The 16,790-nt window shown below is 35.9% G+C and overlaps 1 non-coding gene across 1 annotated transcript; it reads right to left on the bottom strand.

Annotated features, from left to right (window-relative positions):
• Positions 1-15,293: 15,293 nt before the first annotated feature.
• On the bottom strand, positions 15,294-15,400 carry LOC128040225 (small nucleolar RNA R71). Its single transcript, XR_008194883.1, has one exon. It is a non-coding gene; the product is annotated as a small nucleolar RNA R71 (small nucleolar RNA).
• Positions 15,401-16,790: the final 1,390 nt, after the last annotated feature.

The raw sequence follows: 16,790 nt of genomic DNA, 5'->3' as shown, positions 1-16,790 counted from the left end.
CTCGTCTGTAATTCTAGTGGCTTGTACACATTTCTAGCAGTTTATCTGCATTACTGAAGGCTTGTCCATAAACTGGTGTGTTATTAGCTGGATGAGTTCTGGGGAACTCTTTTATGGTGCGTAGAAGAGTTGGGTAGGACCTTATTTTCTAAAAACACTGCATTGACATGATCATGCATGGCATAAACTGTGACTTTGTATTGTTTATAATATTTTGTATATTTATTGGCTTGAGTGATATATTTACTGTTTATTATTGTTTATTGGAATTAAGACTCACACTGTCTTTTTAGCTCACCCTTTTAGTTTACTATTCTTAGAGATAACCCCCAAGGTTAGGATTTGGACATGGCTATCGGAGGAGCTTCTCGAATGTTTTCAGTTTTTAAGTACTTTAAACTTAATTTTAATAATTGTTTTGGAACTGTATTAATTTTAATTCAGACTGTGGCATGAGACTTTATTTTGGGGATTATTATTTCAATTTTTATGACATTAAGTTTTAAAATCTGCATAAATTGGTATTTGATAAGAATATGCATGAAATTTGGTTTTCAATAAAATCTGACAAAATCAATCTTTTTGGTTGTGACAATGAAAATAAGTTTTGGATAAAATACGATGTAGTTTTTGAAATGAATGATATTTACAAAGGAAATTCTAAAGATACTTAATTCTTTTGAAATTAACATGTTTTCTCAAAATAAAGACAAATAACTAAGTTCACTAGTTTTGAATAAACAGGTAAATAGTTTTAAAATAAGTTTGAAATTATGGAAATTTTTCTACACCATTCCGGTGGCCAATGTAGCATTCAAATTTTGGTCATAACGTCTAAGTTGAGTTTGGGAGGTTACATTTAGTGGTATCAGAGCCCGATTTAAAACTCAAACTTTTGTTTTTACTTATATCTTCATGCATAATTTAAAGGGGTATTTTGGGAACCATGCCAAAAAATTTATTTTATAAAGTTTGTTTTTCAAACTAAAAATCTGAGACTCTGAACTCGGTTCTGGATAAGTATGTTTATTATTGAAACTATAGAAAGACTATAAACTGTAAACTATAGTTGAACTGTTAGACTGAAAATACTCAAGATTAATAACTAGAACTTTATTTCTAAACTATAGATAAAGCATAAAAATTTAGAAAATGATATGAATACTCGAGGTTTGCAAACTCGTGGTACGCAAACTTGAGGAGCGCAACGTCAAGCAGTTCAAGTTGAGTCATCTGCTTCTCAGAGGCATATGCCTGACCTTGAGACGAGTGACATCGTGGATGTACCTATCATTGAAGGTAGAAATCAAGAGACTAGGGATGATGTAGTGTCCCAAGCAATGTTAAGAATTTTAGAAAGGGTGTTTGAGACTATTGTTAAGAAGAACATGATATTGGAAAAGAGTAAGCAGTTGGAGCGCGAGAAAAAGGAAAAGAATAAAGTACACAATAAGAGGGATTCTGGTCCTACTACTTGAATCTGCGCTATTTGAAGTAGACTAGAGAGGGTAGACCACAAAAAAATGTTGAAGTAGTTAATAATGGAAGTTTTATTGGATCAACGAGAGTTCTGGTTTGTAAGTACTGTAGTAAGTTCCATTTGGACTAGTGTTGGAAAAAGTCTGGTGCATGTTTGAGATGTGGGTCCATTGAGCACCGTGTTAAGGATTTTCCACGTCGTCCTCCTAGTCTAATGTGAGCTTCAAATGAAACTCAGAACAGAGGGTTGGACAGCTACTCCGAGGGGTACCAAGGTCAGACAGGCAGCACTGGTTTATGCAGCTAGGCTTCAATAGGTCAGAGACACATCTAACGTCATTGCAGGTACTTTTGCGACCCATTCTTATTTGTACCTTGCATTGACTGAAACTAGTTGTACCCAACTTTTTTTCTATTAGTAATGTTTCTATTCAACTGGAAATTTAGGGTAAAGGAAATTGTTAGTGAAGATACTATAGTTAGTCATTTGGGATAGTTCATGGTGGTGAATTGGATCTTCAAGAGAAGTTCATTAGAGGTGCTAAAAAGAAGTATTGTCTGGAACTGCACTGGAATTAGAGTTGCGTAGTGGAAGTGCAGTGGTCGGTTTGAAAATAGGGATAACGAATCTTGTGGCTAAGTGATTGGTGGGTTAGCAAGAAAATTCCAGGGACAAAATTTCTTTTAAGGAGGGTAGAGTTGTCACATCACAAAAATCTAGTTAGCATAATCGGGGATGGTTAAGAGTTAGTGAGTTCATTCTTGTACTCCAAGTTCAAATCTCTTCCCTTGCATCATTATTATTTTGTTAAATTTTGCTTCAAATCTTAGAGTTTTCACGCCACATTTAAATTTAGTTATCGTTAATTCATGAACAAATGTGAGTTCTAGCCTAGTGGTTAAGACCAAGCTAAATTTTCCTTGTAACCCAAGTTCGATTCCCCTCTTCTCCTTTTTATTTTTTAAATTCAACATTAAAATCTTGGTCAACCCCCTTTTGTTGTCCCTATAAGTTACCATACAATGGAGATTCTTTCCTCCCGTACCTTTCTCTTCCATCATTTCACTCCCCTTGTTAGCCCTCATTTCCTTCTCTTTCTCATGTCTCGCTCCTTGCCTTTTTCCCCTCCCCCATTGACCTTTTTTCATCTCACGCACCTAGGAAAAATAAAAATTTTGTTTCTCTTCTCATCCACTACTTTCACTCTTTTTTTTCTCCTCTTCCATTAGTCACCACTCTTTCACATTTTAGCCACCTTATCTCCACCTTCGACCATCATTGCATCACTTAATCACCACCATTACACCACTATCTCTGTAACCTCCCAACCCGGCCTAAACGTTATGGCCGGGTCGTGAAGACCACATTAGCCACCAAAGTAACCAAGTAACCCTATGGACAATAAAATCCTAATTTATCTCTTTTTAGGGACACTTGCGGTTTTGACTTGAATTGATTTGTAAAACATTCATTTGTTAAGCTGTCTAATCCTAAGTCAGATTTTTATTCCTGATAGTAACATTTTAAGAAAAACTATTGTTTGTTGCTTTGTTTTGCAAAATTTCGTTATCTTCCAATATAGTGGAAAAACTCTATTAATGTCCGATTTTAGTTAAGTTAGGTAACATGCACTTTCTGGTTATCACAAACTTATAATTATTATGTTTGAATAATTCATGCATGAAGAAAAACCCAAATCAAAGGTAAAACCCAAACCACAATCCAAAGAATTTTATAGTGCGAAAATTGAATAAAACTTATTAAAAGTCATTTTAATGAAAAGAATGGTCTGAAGTCTGTTGTAAATCTGTATGTTGGGCCTGATCGTAGTCTCGATCATTTCCTGAAAAGTTAAGACTAGGGGTGAGCTTAAAATAGCTCAGTGTGAGTCACAGCAATCATAATTATACAATTAGTCACATAATTAACAAACATCATTTTCATAATCGTATAGTACATGGCATATTTTATCCAAAATTTGAACATGTCATGAGCATGATGCAATGCAAAAAGGTTCTTACCCATCCATCTGCTACACACTACAAGTTCCCTAGAACTCATCTGCCAAACACCAAACAATGAGAGCTAAGCTTAATGTGGATAAACCACTAGTACAATAGTTCAAGTATACTGCCAATTAGTATGTAGACAAGCTGCCAATATTGTGCTCAACCACCAATTATAGTAAAGGAAGTTTAGACTGTTAGTAATACGATTAAATTGCCAATGTCCTCAGTACTCTTGGTACAATACACTGACAACAATAATACGAACTTAATCTACCATCGGTACTCCACAAAAATCCTCCCTCAAGCACAATATCCCACCCCATGCATATGTTTTATGACATACAATCATTGAGCAAATCCATGCTTTCAGTTCAGTTTCAGTAAAATCTCATGTTTTACATGCTTACGATATCATAATCAAATCCATGACATGCTTAACATGCTTATATTTAATAATAGTCGGTGTATGTCATGCATAATTTTCATTTATCAATAATGTTGGCATTCAATTATGCTTTTAGTACATGTTCAGCTTTAGATTTGCAACAATCAATCATTCAATCCATCAGTTTTACGAGCATGTAACATGCAATACAATTTTTGTCATACCTAGTATGCAACATGAACAGTGTTATCATAGGTAAGGTATTATACATGCACCTCATTATCAAACAAAATTATATAACATCATTTTAAACATATCACAACTGGCATACAACATTCACATGCTACTGGCACTCAATCAGACAGTCAAACGCCGCAATTATGCAAACAGATAATTTGATAAGGGTTTAATCATTTAGTTAATAGTTTGTAAGTTACATACTTTATTCTGCTACCCTTAGTTCACGTATTTAGCCATTAAATCATTCCCAATTAGAAAGCATTAACATCAATTTTAAAAATAAAATATGAGTTAACAACTATTTATACAAGATTAGGACCCACGCCTTAAAATAGTAAGATTGAATCTCAGTTTGGAAGATTAATTAAGTATTTTCTCGATTTTTAATAAGAGAAATTTATGGGGCTAAATAAGCTAATGTAAGGGTTCGGCCAAATCAATGTTACAACGAATAAATTTAATATCCAATATGGCTAGGTTACTTCCAATGATTTCATGCGAAACGAGGGCGCAAACGGAATCCAACTTCACTACTGGTTCGAGATTTTCAAATCAGCATCTAACATGAAAATAATAACAGTAAGTCAATAACTTAAAATCAATTATAAAACCTAAAACAACCAGCCCACACATCTCCTCTAAAAAAAACTAAAACTACGTGACTACTCGCAACCAATTGCATTTATGCTTCTTGATTTACTAGATCCAAGCTGCCGAACGAATGGGATCAAATACTCCTATAACAAACAAGATTAGAGGTTGATTAGAGTGGATAAATATTGGTATTAGCCTTACTAGAGACAGAAAACAAAAAGTAGAAAAATAACGCCCCTAATGGTGGTTCAAAAGATGACACACCACCACAATCGACACAACAATGGGTTGTTTTTGTATAGCACCAAAAAGGAAATTAAGGGTTGACTAGGGACAAAAAAAGATAATTTTTATGGCTAGAAACATTAGTTTTTTACTGTAAAAACAACACCAAAATTGGCACCAAAAAGGGAAGGAAAAGAGGAGAAAACGAGTACTTACCAGCACCACCATCAGTATGACACCCCAAACTTGACCGGGACGGACTGGCCTGAACTCGAAGTGTTACATTAGCTGCCTAAGTGACTCTCTTGCTAACGACCACCCAAGACACACCCCGACCTTGTAACACCTCAATCTTATCTAATTATTAGCTATTTATTAATGCGGAAGCAAATTATGAGCCTATTTTAAACTTTTTATAGGTAACTTAACCTAAGGACATTTTCGTCATTTTACCACCTATGGTAAAACTAACCCAATTTTAGATCTAAGTGTTTACTGACCTTCTTTTAGTCAAATTATACAAGCTTAAATTTTTTTATCTTAATCTGACTTCATTTATTATGTCTAATTCAAGTTTTATTATTAAGAACTAAATTGTAACAAATACAAATTATCAGTACCTATTCTGAATTATAAATTAGGTGTGTTCCTATCGAATTTTACCCACTATGAGACTAATCCTAGAATTTTACCAAGTTCCCTTATCATCTAAGGCACTAATCAGGCAAATAAATTTTCAGGACTAATTTGTAACTTAAACAAATTAGAATACCAATTTAAAGAGACGAAAATTCAAACCCCCCCAAAACCTACACGGTCATGTTCCCCAGACTGTGTGCCATTAAATGACTGTGTTTGCATCATGAAAAACTTTCAAACTGATCGCACGTACTTGTGTGGAAATCCACATGCCCATGTGTGATAGCTCCAATCTCCACACGTCCGTTACCTTCCCACACGCCCGTGTGAAAACCACTACACCTAATTTGGCAAAAAAAAAAACTCGTTTTAAAATCCAATTTCACATATTTTAATGGCCAATTAAAACAAATTTAACTGCAATTAATTAACATACATATACATACACTTTTAATTGTATTTATGGCATCAATTAAATAGAATTAGGCAATCAATTTCATGCATAACAAACATTGAATAAATCAAACAAATGTTGCACCTTAGTCGATAGTAAACCAATCCATGGAGGCTTTAATTAAACAATCATTAGTGTGAATTTCATGCCACACACACCATGTTATCAATCACCATGTTATCAAGCAACAATACACCGTAATTCATTCAAAAATTAAACTCAAACATGCCTCAAAATTATTATAAAACCATCCAAAATAAAATGTCCAATGTCCAACGTCCAATTACAACCAAAATTAAACTAATTCCTGGGAGTTCCACAATGTCCAGTTACAGTCTCTAAAACATGTAATAAAGTCTCTACCAAGCCTAAATCTCTTAGAACTCTCTTGCTTGGCTCCTCAGCTCCTCAAGCCCGTCAATTATCTGCACAAATTGTGAGGGTGTGAGCTTTAAAAAGCTTAGTGAATGTTAATAACAGCGATTAGTAAATCAACATCAAAATCATGTTTAAGTTACAACTGATCAATCATTAATTATCAGCCATAATAAAAAAAATGTCCATTGAATTTCCATATGCTTTATCAATATAAAAAATCAATCATTCATGGCTTACAATCATTGAATCATATAACAACAATCACACATAAATATATTGGCATGCACTTTTCATTGCTTAATCGAGTGATCATACATCGAATAAACGGATCTTTGAACTCTAACAAATATCAAATATAGTCCGCCAAGTTGAGAAGGCCGAAGCACATGCTCCGTTATAATGCCCCAAATAACCCAATGGGTGGAGACTCATGCTCAACACTCCCTTATCTACTCCAATCAAATCAGTCCACCTAGAGCCATATGCTCACAATATCACAAATAAAGGTGAGTACTCACAAATCCTATGGCATGCCAACTATTTCCAATGGATCCAGCACACATGTTTCCAATATATTCAATCAAACATAGCATATAAATCAGTCATTATTGAGCTCAATTTAATGTGACAACATGCTTAAGTGTAACATGTAACATAGCATTTAAAACCTAATTAAATCAAGCTTTTCATTTGCCGTTTTCCCATATTCAATTACCAACTGTAACACCATTATAACATGATCAAAAACCCTAATAAACATGCTTTAATCATCCGTATAATTAACCTAATTAAATAGCACAACTCCATCCAAAATCTTACTTACCATTATACATTAAAAATTCAATTCTTACACATTTAATATTAATCTTGAAAAATTCAGCCATTCAACTATAATTAATCAATGCTAATTATCAATTAAGTTACTAATTAAGCATAAGTGCGGGCCAATTTACCAAATTGCCCTTAGAAACACTCACCACTCAATTTTATTCTACAACAACAAGTTATCAACCAAGCAAATCCAAGCCTCAATTTCGGTTATCTCGGTCCTATTCAAGACTCGGAGCTTTAATGGAGATAAAGTAAGCATTACCACCTTTCTAATGTTATATTAAACACGAATTTTAATTAACTATGCTAATCGAAATCATCTCACAAAGATACCTTACCGGATTTGTAACATCAAGTCAAAAACTTGATTCCCCACAAAATCGAACTCTCCAGCCCTGCTAAATACTTTCAATCATTAATACTAGACCAAATACACATATACTAAGCATCAATTTCATCTCTAAATCAATTTCACAAAATTTCGAAAATGCGGTTCATGAAGATGATGAAATTTGGATTTCTTTCAATTACCTCACAAATCATGTTTAATCTTGATAAATAAGATTAAAAACCTGTAAACTGAAAAATATATAGGATTTTTCCTATATAATTCATCACCGTTTTACTTAAATTTGTTGTTAAAACCAAGTAATTGTTTAACAAATTAATGAAATATCGAAAATATGAAATTAGGACATGGAAATTATTAAAATGTGATTTTATGCTTTATTATATAGTTTTCATGCATAAAATAGCTTATTTTATGAGTTTGAGCATATTATATTTTTAAGCTATAAAGTAGGTCATGCAAGATTAAATTAAATAATAAAATATAAAGTTATATTTAATAATTCATTTAAAATACTTCATTAATAAATTGGGTTTTAATTAATTAAGTAAATTAATTAATTGAAGTGGTTAAAATTATATTATTTGGTCCTCTAAACTATCTATTATTTTTGGACAGGTCTGAGAGTTTTCTTCTAATTGCAAAACCGTCCAAATTGGGGACCAAGTCAACCCAATTTTTGGCTGCACATGGATGATCATAAATCAATTTTTGGTTTAATTACACAAGGTCCTTGAAGAGTTAAAGAAATCAGAGATTTTCCCGAAGATTTTCTGGTGACCAAGTCTTAGTCTTGAGATGTGGTGGCACTCAAATTTACCAAGAATCAAGCAGAATCAGTCACATTTCCTCAATTCATGGCCGGCCATCCTTGGAAGAAGATTCAAAAGATGGACACTCCTATTTTTAGCAAGCTAGCTCCCTTGCCTCACCTATAAATAAGAGCTCATTTCTCACTTTTTCAATCATCCCTCACTCATTCATCATTCTCTCCTCTCTCAACTCTCTTAGCTATCTTTTCCCCTCACACCTATCATCATCCTTGCATAGGGATTTTTAGCAAAATTAGCCTCTTAAAGGACCCTTGGTCGGCCACCTTGGAGAACCATCAGCAAAGGAGCAAAGCAAAGAAGCGAAGGAGCCTCATCAGTCAGAGTCTTGGGTAACAACCATTCTGAATTGGGTGTAATCTTTCTTTTCTTTAATTTAATCTAAAGATGTTTGCTATGTGTTCTTTGTTCTTGTTTACAATAATGTTAGCTTAATTTTATTTAAGCTAGGATGATTGCTTTGATTAAATAATATTTATTTGATTCATGCTTATAATGTTTGTGCCTCAATCAATCATGTTTTCAATTAAAATCAAGTCTATATTTCGTTCATACGTGATTGGAATGCAGCTGAATTAGTGAGCGATCCGACAGACGATGGCTAATGGACACATAATTGAAATGTGCATGCTCAATTTAGATCTGACCGATTAAATTGTAGGTTGCATAACAACTCGACCAAGCTCATTATCTGCATAGTTTTTAGATTTGTGTGATTAAATTGTTTCAAACCTGACACGTCCCTGTTACTTCGCATGAATACTAAGAAACCCTTAGTAAATAAGGATCAGTAAAATGCATATTTACTAAGTAAAGGATTTCGAAAGGACCTAATAGGTTTCCAAACTCATGAAAGATCGAGTTGCCATGGAATGTTTTTCCGAATGTTATTAAGCATGTTGATAAAAAATTGAGTTTAATTAAAGTAATTGTCTTAGTTTATTTATGTTATAATTGTTACAAATTATGTTTAATTTTACTAAAATCTATTTCATTCATATAGTTTGCATACTTAGGATACTTTGCATTAGGGATCATTGTATTTAGTTTAATATATTTTAATCACCACTTCTCAATTATATTGTGTTTTTATTTACCAAATTGTTAATATAATTTTACAAATTAAGTGATTTAGCACAAATACAATCTATGTGGAGACGATAACTCGATACTTACTTATTACTTGATAATGACTGTGTACACTTGCACTAACTTATTCTTTTTAATTTTTGTGATTTTCTTTTCAGGTGTTTATGAGCATAGATTGAATTATCGATTTACTCCCTGTAGACCCTGTGCGAACTTTCAGACAAAGAAAACGTGAACAAACAGCTCAAAGACAAGTCGAGATAGACCTTGAAAATCAGAATCAAGACCAAAGTAATGAAGTCGATTGTAACACCCCAAATTTTGGGCCTAGAAGAAATAGGTTTTGAACAAGGGAACAATTAGGAGATTGCACATAAATATTTAGTTGTGCAAGGAAGTGACATAAATGAATGTCTGCTTCAGTGGTTAAATGATTTAGGAGTGTTTGGAAGTGTCTGAGAAGTCAGGGGTTTAAGCCTTGGCTTATGCAAAAAAAATTTATTTTAAGTGAATAAAATCCTTGGATCTAGATAGTAGGTTCTTAAATTATTGTGGTTAAAATATGATACAAAGGAGTTGTTGGTCTAGTGGTAAGGGGCATGTGGAGTGTACATGGGGTCTAAGGTTCAACTGATGGCGCATCAAAAAGGGAATATTTATTTTGCTGCCTAATTCGTGTGGTGGTAGAGTTCGATTGAAATACTGCTAAATGGAGTTTGAACTGGTCATAGAGAGAATTGAGAGGGGATATTTGGAGAGATTTGATGAGAGAATATTGGGATTTGGGGAGGTTGTTGTTGTGGAGAGCTATATATCATCTCATTTGTTCCTTGTTCTCGATGGGGGGTCGGCAAGGCTTTCGTCGCTCTCTCCAACCTATATTGCTTCCATTCCTAATTGGTGGTGGTCGAGGTTGATTGGCACATTGCCTAGGAACTAAGGGTGCGATGATCATTGATTTTTAGAATAAGAGTGTTCGAAATAAAGGGAATCTGCAAATCGCATCAGGTGTGTAACAACCCCACTGTAACTGTAGAACGGCAAAACCCAAAATACGGCATTTGAAACCACACGAGCATGCGATCGCTCGTGTGGTAAGCCAAACCTGTAAATCATGGGCAATAGAACATAGGGGGCTCCATGAACATTTTGTGGGCTTAGGCCGTAATGGGCCACGTTGGCCCGAAATGGGCCATGTGGGATCAATAGGCTCATGGGCCTCACACAGATGAAATCCACGATTTGTGGCAAATACAGGACAGGGATATGTAGATCTCATAGTCGTGGCAAAATCTGGGCTGAACGGGCTGCACGAGCATGTGGACCCACTTGGGTCGAGTAATGGGCCTTGGGCCCATTTACACTTTTATGACCAATTAGGTTACTTGAGTCGCTCGAAGCGACTGTAGACCTCTCGAGAGGTCGATGTCTGCACTGAAATACCCCCATAGGGTAGAACGACCAAAATACCCTCATAGGTTAAAATGACCAAAATACCCTCATAAGGTAAAATGACTGAAATACTTCTATAGGGTAGAATGATCGAAATACCCCCATAGGTTAAAATGATCGAAATACCCCCATAAGGCAAAATGATCAAAATACCCCCAAAAGGTAAAATGACTGAAACACTCTCATATGGTAGAATGACCGAAATGACTGTATGGCCTTATGTTATGTATAACTGTTTTGTTCTATGATATGTATGACATTTTGCCTACACGTATGATTTATGACATGACATACTGCATGGGGCTGGGATACTATTATGGAGGAAGTATATCACATTCTGGCGACTTTCTTTGCGACATTATCTTGGTAGCTTTCTTTGTATTCTTTATTCTTCGCGACTTTCTTTGCGTCACTATCTTGGCGACTTTCTTTGCGATATTGGTGTGTTGGCTGGGTGGGTCGATTTTATCCGCACATGGTGTGTTGGTGGTACGGAGTGGTGTGTTGGCTGGATTGCGATGGGTTGCATTACTACATTGTACTGATTACTGTATTGGGCTTTTGCTTACTTATTTTAAACTACTAGTTTTGCAGAAGACGAATTTTCAAAATAATTATTGTTTTCAAATACACGAAATTTAAACGTTAGAGTTTTCATAAGCTTTCGCAATTTTAGATCAACCTTTTATAACAATAGCAGATAACAAGGTAAATGTTTTTAACTAGATGATTTGTTAAATAATAATAAAGGGGTTTTTAAACCTAGAAACGAATTTTTACCAATGAGTTCAATTTTCGCTAAACACCTCAATGTGACATCGCCAGATTCGGCCATAACTCTTAGGCAGGGTTTAGGGTGTTACATTTAGTGGTATCAGAGCCTAGTTACAAAACTCAGCTGTGGAATGGATTTTGAAAATATTTGGAATTTCTGGAAAACTATTCTTGAAGTGTTTTGGAAGGTTTACAAGTGTGGCACATCGAGTCTCCAACGCCGAATCTGTAAGCTTTCTTCATATTATAGACTGCTTGAACTGAAATACACTGACAGACTACTATAGATAGTAGGACTGTATTGAAACTCATTAGTTAGAGTAAACTGTGACTGTAGGAAACTAGAAACTATAGGGAGACCTTGATTTGCGAAAACATAACTCTAATTACTGCTTTTCATAAGACATCTGTTAATAATTACTAGAATTACAAATTGATTCATAAAACTTCTTAAACTGATAATACGTTATTTGATATAAGCACAAGAGGTACACACAGACGAGGTATAAGAGGCCATGGTAAAGGCCGTAGAGGTGTTCGAGTTGTGTCCTCGTCGTTTAGCCATATACCTAATTTGGAACTAGAGTGCGCAGCGGAAGCGTAGTGGTAGAGTCTGTATTATGCGACTGATCTGATAATTGGAAATTTTGAGGATGAAATTTCTTTAAGGAGGGGTGAATTGTACACCCCAAATTTTGGGCCTAGAAGAAATAGGTTTTGAACAAGGGAACAGTTAGGAGATTGCACATAAATATTTAGTTGTGCAAGGAAGTGACATAAATGAATGTCTGCTTCAGTGGTTAAGTGATTTAGGAGTGTTTGGAAGTGTCTGAGAAGCCAGGGGTTCAAGCCTTGGCTTATGCAAAATTTTTATTTTAAGTGAATAAAATCCTTGGATCTAGATAGTAGGTTCTTAAATTATTATGGTTAAAATATGATACAAAGAAGTTGTTGGTCTAGTGGTAAGGGGCGTATGGAGTGTACAAGAGGTTTAAGGTTCGAGTGGTGGCACATCAAAAAGGGAGTATTTATTTTGTTGCCTAATTCGTGTGGGTGGTAGAGTTGGATTAAAATATTGCTAAATGGAGTTTGAACTAGTCGTAGAGAGAATTGAAGAGAGATATTTGGAGAGATTTGATGAGAGAATATTGGGATTTGGGGAGTTGTTGTTGTGGAAAGCTATATATATCATCCATCTCATTTGTTTCTTGTTCTCGATGGGAGATCGGCGAGGTTTTCAAGGTTTTCATCGCTCTTTCCAACCTGCATTGCTTCCATTCCTAACTGATGGTGGTCGAGATTGATTGGCACATTGCCTGGGAACCAACGGTGCGATGATCATTGATTTTCGGAATAAGAGTGTTCAGAACAAAGGGAATCTGCAAATCGCATCAAGTGTGTAACCATCCCACTGTAACTGTAGAACGGCAAAAGCTGAAATAGGACGTTTGAGACCACACGAGCGTGCAATCGCTCGTCTGGTAAGCCAAACCTGCGAATCATGGGCAATAGACTGTAGGGGCCTCCATGAGCATTTTCATGGGCATAGGCCGTAATGGGCCACATTGGGCCGAAATGGGCCGTGTGGGCTCAATGGGCTCTTGGGCCCCCCACAGATAAAATCCACGATTTGTGGAAAATACTGGACTGGCCTATGTAGATCTTATAGTCGTGGCAAAATTTGGGCAGAACGAGCTGCACAAGTGTGTGGGCCCACTTGGGCCGACTAATGGGCCTTGGGCCCATTTACACTGTTATGACCATTTAGGTTACTTGAGTCGCTCGAGACGAGATCGGACCTTTCAAGAGGTCGATGTCTGCACTGAAATACCTCTATACGGTAGAATGACCAAATTACCCTCATAAGGTAAAATGACCGAAATACCCCCATAGAGTAAAATGATAGAAATACCTCCATAGGGTAGAATGACCGAAATACCCCCATAGGGTAAAATGACTGAAATACCCCCATAAGGTAAAATCACTAAAATACCCCCATAAGGTAAAATGACCGAAATACCTTTATATGGTAGAATGACTGAAATACCCTCAAAGGGTGGAATGATCGAAATACCCCCATAGGGTAAAATGAATGAATTACCCTTATTAGATAAAATGAACGAAATACCCCTATAAGGTAAAATGACTATTATACCCCTAAGAGATAAAATGACTGTATGGCCTTCTGTTATGTATGATTGTTTTGTTCTATGATATGTATAACATTCTACATACATGTATGATTTATGACATGACATCTTGCATGAAATTTGGGATACTATTATGGAGGAAGTATCTTATCGGCAACTTTCTTTGATATCTTATCTTGGTAGCTTTGCTACGTTCTTTATTCTTGGCGCTTTTTTGCGTCACTATTCTTGGCGACTTTCTTTGCGATATTGGTGTGTTGGCTTGGTGGGTCGATTTTATCCCCACATGGTGTGTTGGTGGTACGGAGTGGTGTGTTGGCTAGATTGGGATGGGTTGCATTACTACATTGTACTGATTACTGTATTGGGCTAAGGCCCACACACTGTTACTGTAATGGGTTATGGCCCACACTGTACTATCACTGAGTAGGGCTTAGGCCCAGATTGTTACTGCATGTTGTATGCTGACTGTTTGGTAGGGGATTACACATTGAGTTTTGTAAACTCACCCTTTCTTTTTTACTGTACAGGTAATCCTCAGCCATCGGTGGTTTGGTGCTGGAGGGACTCGAAAGTGGCCACACAATTGCAGCTGATCTACATTGCTTTTAAATAAATTTAAAGTTTATGTTGGATTTTGTTTTTGTAATAAGGCCATTTATGTTTGTTTAAATTTTTAATTGGGCTTTTGCTTACTTATTTTAAACTGCTAGTTTAGCAGAAGACGAATTTTCAAAATGGCCTTATTACAAAAACAAAAGCAGTTTAAAATAAGTAAGCAACCTTTTTAAACATTAGAGTTTTCAAAAGCTTCCGCGATTTTAGATCAACCTTTTATAACAATAGCAGATAACAAGGTAAACATTTTTGACTAGATGATTTTTTAAATAATAATAAAGGGGTTTTTAAACCTAGAAACAAATTTTTACCAACGAGTTCAGTTTTTGCTAAACACCTCAATGTGGCACCGCCAGATTCGGCCATAACTCCTAGGCTAGGTTTGGGGTGTTACACCGATTATGTACAAAATTCTATCCTCATTTCTGATGATAGGGATCGATGCATCAGATAAAATGCTGTGCCACTTTTTAGTGAGTTAAACCTAGGAATTAGAAGGCTAGATATTAAGGCAACTCAGTTTGAATTGAAACCAGTGATGTTTCAAATGTTACAAACGGTGGGCCAATTTAGTGGTATGCCCACGGAATATCCACATCTCCACCTTCGATTATTTATGGAGGTGAGTGATTCATTCAAGATAGCCGGTATGGCTGAAGATACATTGAGGTTAAAGTTGTTTCCATACTTGTTGCGAGATCGAGCACGAGCATGGCTCAATTCATTGCCACCAAGTTCCATATCTACATTGCCACCAAGATTTTTGGTTAAGTATTTCCCACCCAGCAAAAATGCTAAGTTGGGGAACAAGATCATAACTTTCCAACAATTGGATGACGAGTCTTTGTATGAGGCTTGGGAGTGATTTAAGGTGTTACTTCGTAAGTGTCCTCATCATGGGATTCCTCATTGTATACAGTTGGAGACATTTTATAATGGTCTCAATGCAAATACAAGATTGCTGGTAGATGCTTCCGTTAATGATGCAATTTTTTCTAAGTCTTATAATGAGGCTTATGAGATCATCGAGAGGATCGCGAGTAATAACTATCAATGGCCAACAAATTGAATAGCTTCAAGAAGATGTGTAGCCGGAGTTCATAAAGTTGACACCCTCACTTCGTTATCAGCTCAGGTATCATCTATTTTCTCTATGATAAAACAGTTAGCCACTAATTGTACTAATAATTCTGCATCTCAGCCACCAAGTCCGTTTGAAGTAGTTTCCTGTGTGTACTATGGAGAAGGTCATTCTTTTGGGATTTGTCCATCAAATCCCGAGTCAGTGTACTATGTGGGGAACCAATATCAAAATAAGAGTTGACAAGGACCCCAGTCCAACTTCTACAACCCTTCATGGCGTAATCATCCTAACTTTTCTTGGAGCAACCAAGGAAATGGACCGGACAATAACTTATTGCAACAAAGAGCCAATCAATCTCAAGGGTTTAATCAGCAAGCTCCAAAACAACCTCAAGCTAAGGCATCAAACAATTTGGAGAACTTGTTGAAAACGTACATGGCAAAGAAAGATGCTTTGATCCAAAGCCAAGCAGCAACACTGAAAAATTTAGAAAACCAAATGGGTCAGTTAGCTATGGAGCTACATAATAGACCGCAAGAAACCTTGCTGAGCGATACTGAGAATCCAAGAAATTTGGGTAAAGAATATATCAAGGCAGTGGCATTGGAGAGTGGTAAAATTCTAGAACCCCGATTTATTGATGTCGAAGATAAGCCCGTTAAGAAGAATCAACCAGCTGTTGAAGTTCTTACACCAAAGGAATCAGAATCTGTAAAGTCTGACAAGGTAAACCCTAACTTAGTGAATTCAGATAATTTAACATCTTCTTTGGATACAGATTTACCTACTTAGAAAATTTATCTGATTCAACTGAAAGTTCCATCACCTCTATATCCGCAAAGATTGCAGCAAAACAAGCAGAAATAGGAGGTGCAATTCAAGAAGTTTTTGGATGTTCTGAAGCAGTTACATATCAATATTCCGTTGGTGAAGGCTTTAGAACAAATACCGAATTATGTGAAGTTTATGAAGGATATACTGTCCAAGAAGAAATGACTGAGTGAGTATGAGACTGTTGCCTTGACAAAGGAGTGCAGTGCGTTCCTGCAGAACAAATTGCTACAGAAATTGAAAAACCCAGGAAGCTTTACTATGCCCTGTAACATTGGTGAATCTTACTGTGGTAAAGCTTTGTGTGACTTAGAAGGGAGTATCAACTGGAGGCCTAAGTCTATTTTCAAGATGTTAGGGATAGGTGAAGTAAGACCT

This window comes from Gossypium raimondii, chromosome 3 (assembly GCF_025698545.1).
Source record: "Gossypium raimondii isolate GPD5lz chromosome 3, ASM2569854v1, whole genome shotgun sequence".
Lineage (NCBI taxonomy): Eukaryota > Viridiplantae > Streptophyta > Magnoliopsida > Malvales > Malvaceae > Gossypium > Gossypium raimondii.
This window is presented reverse-complemented; position numbering and strand designations above follow the sequence as displayed.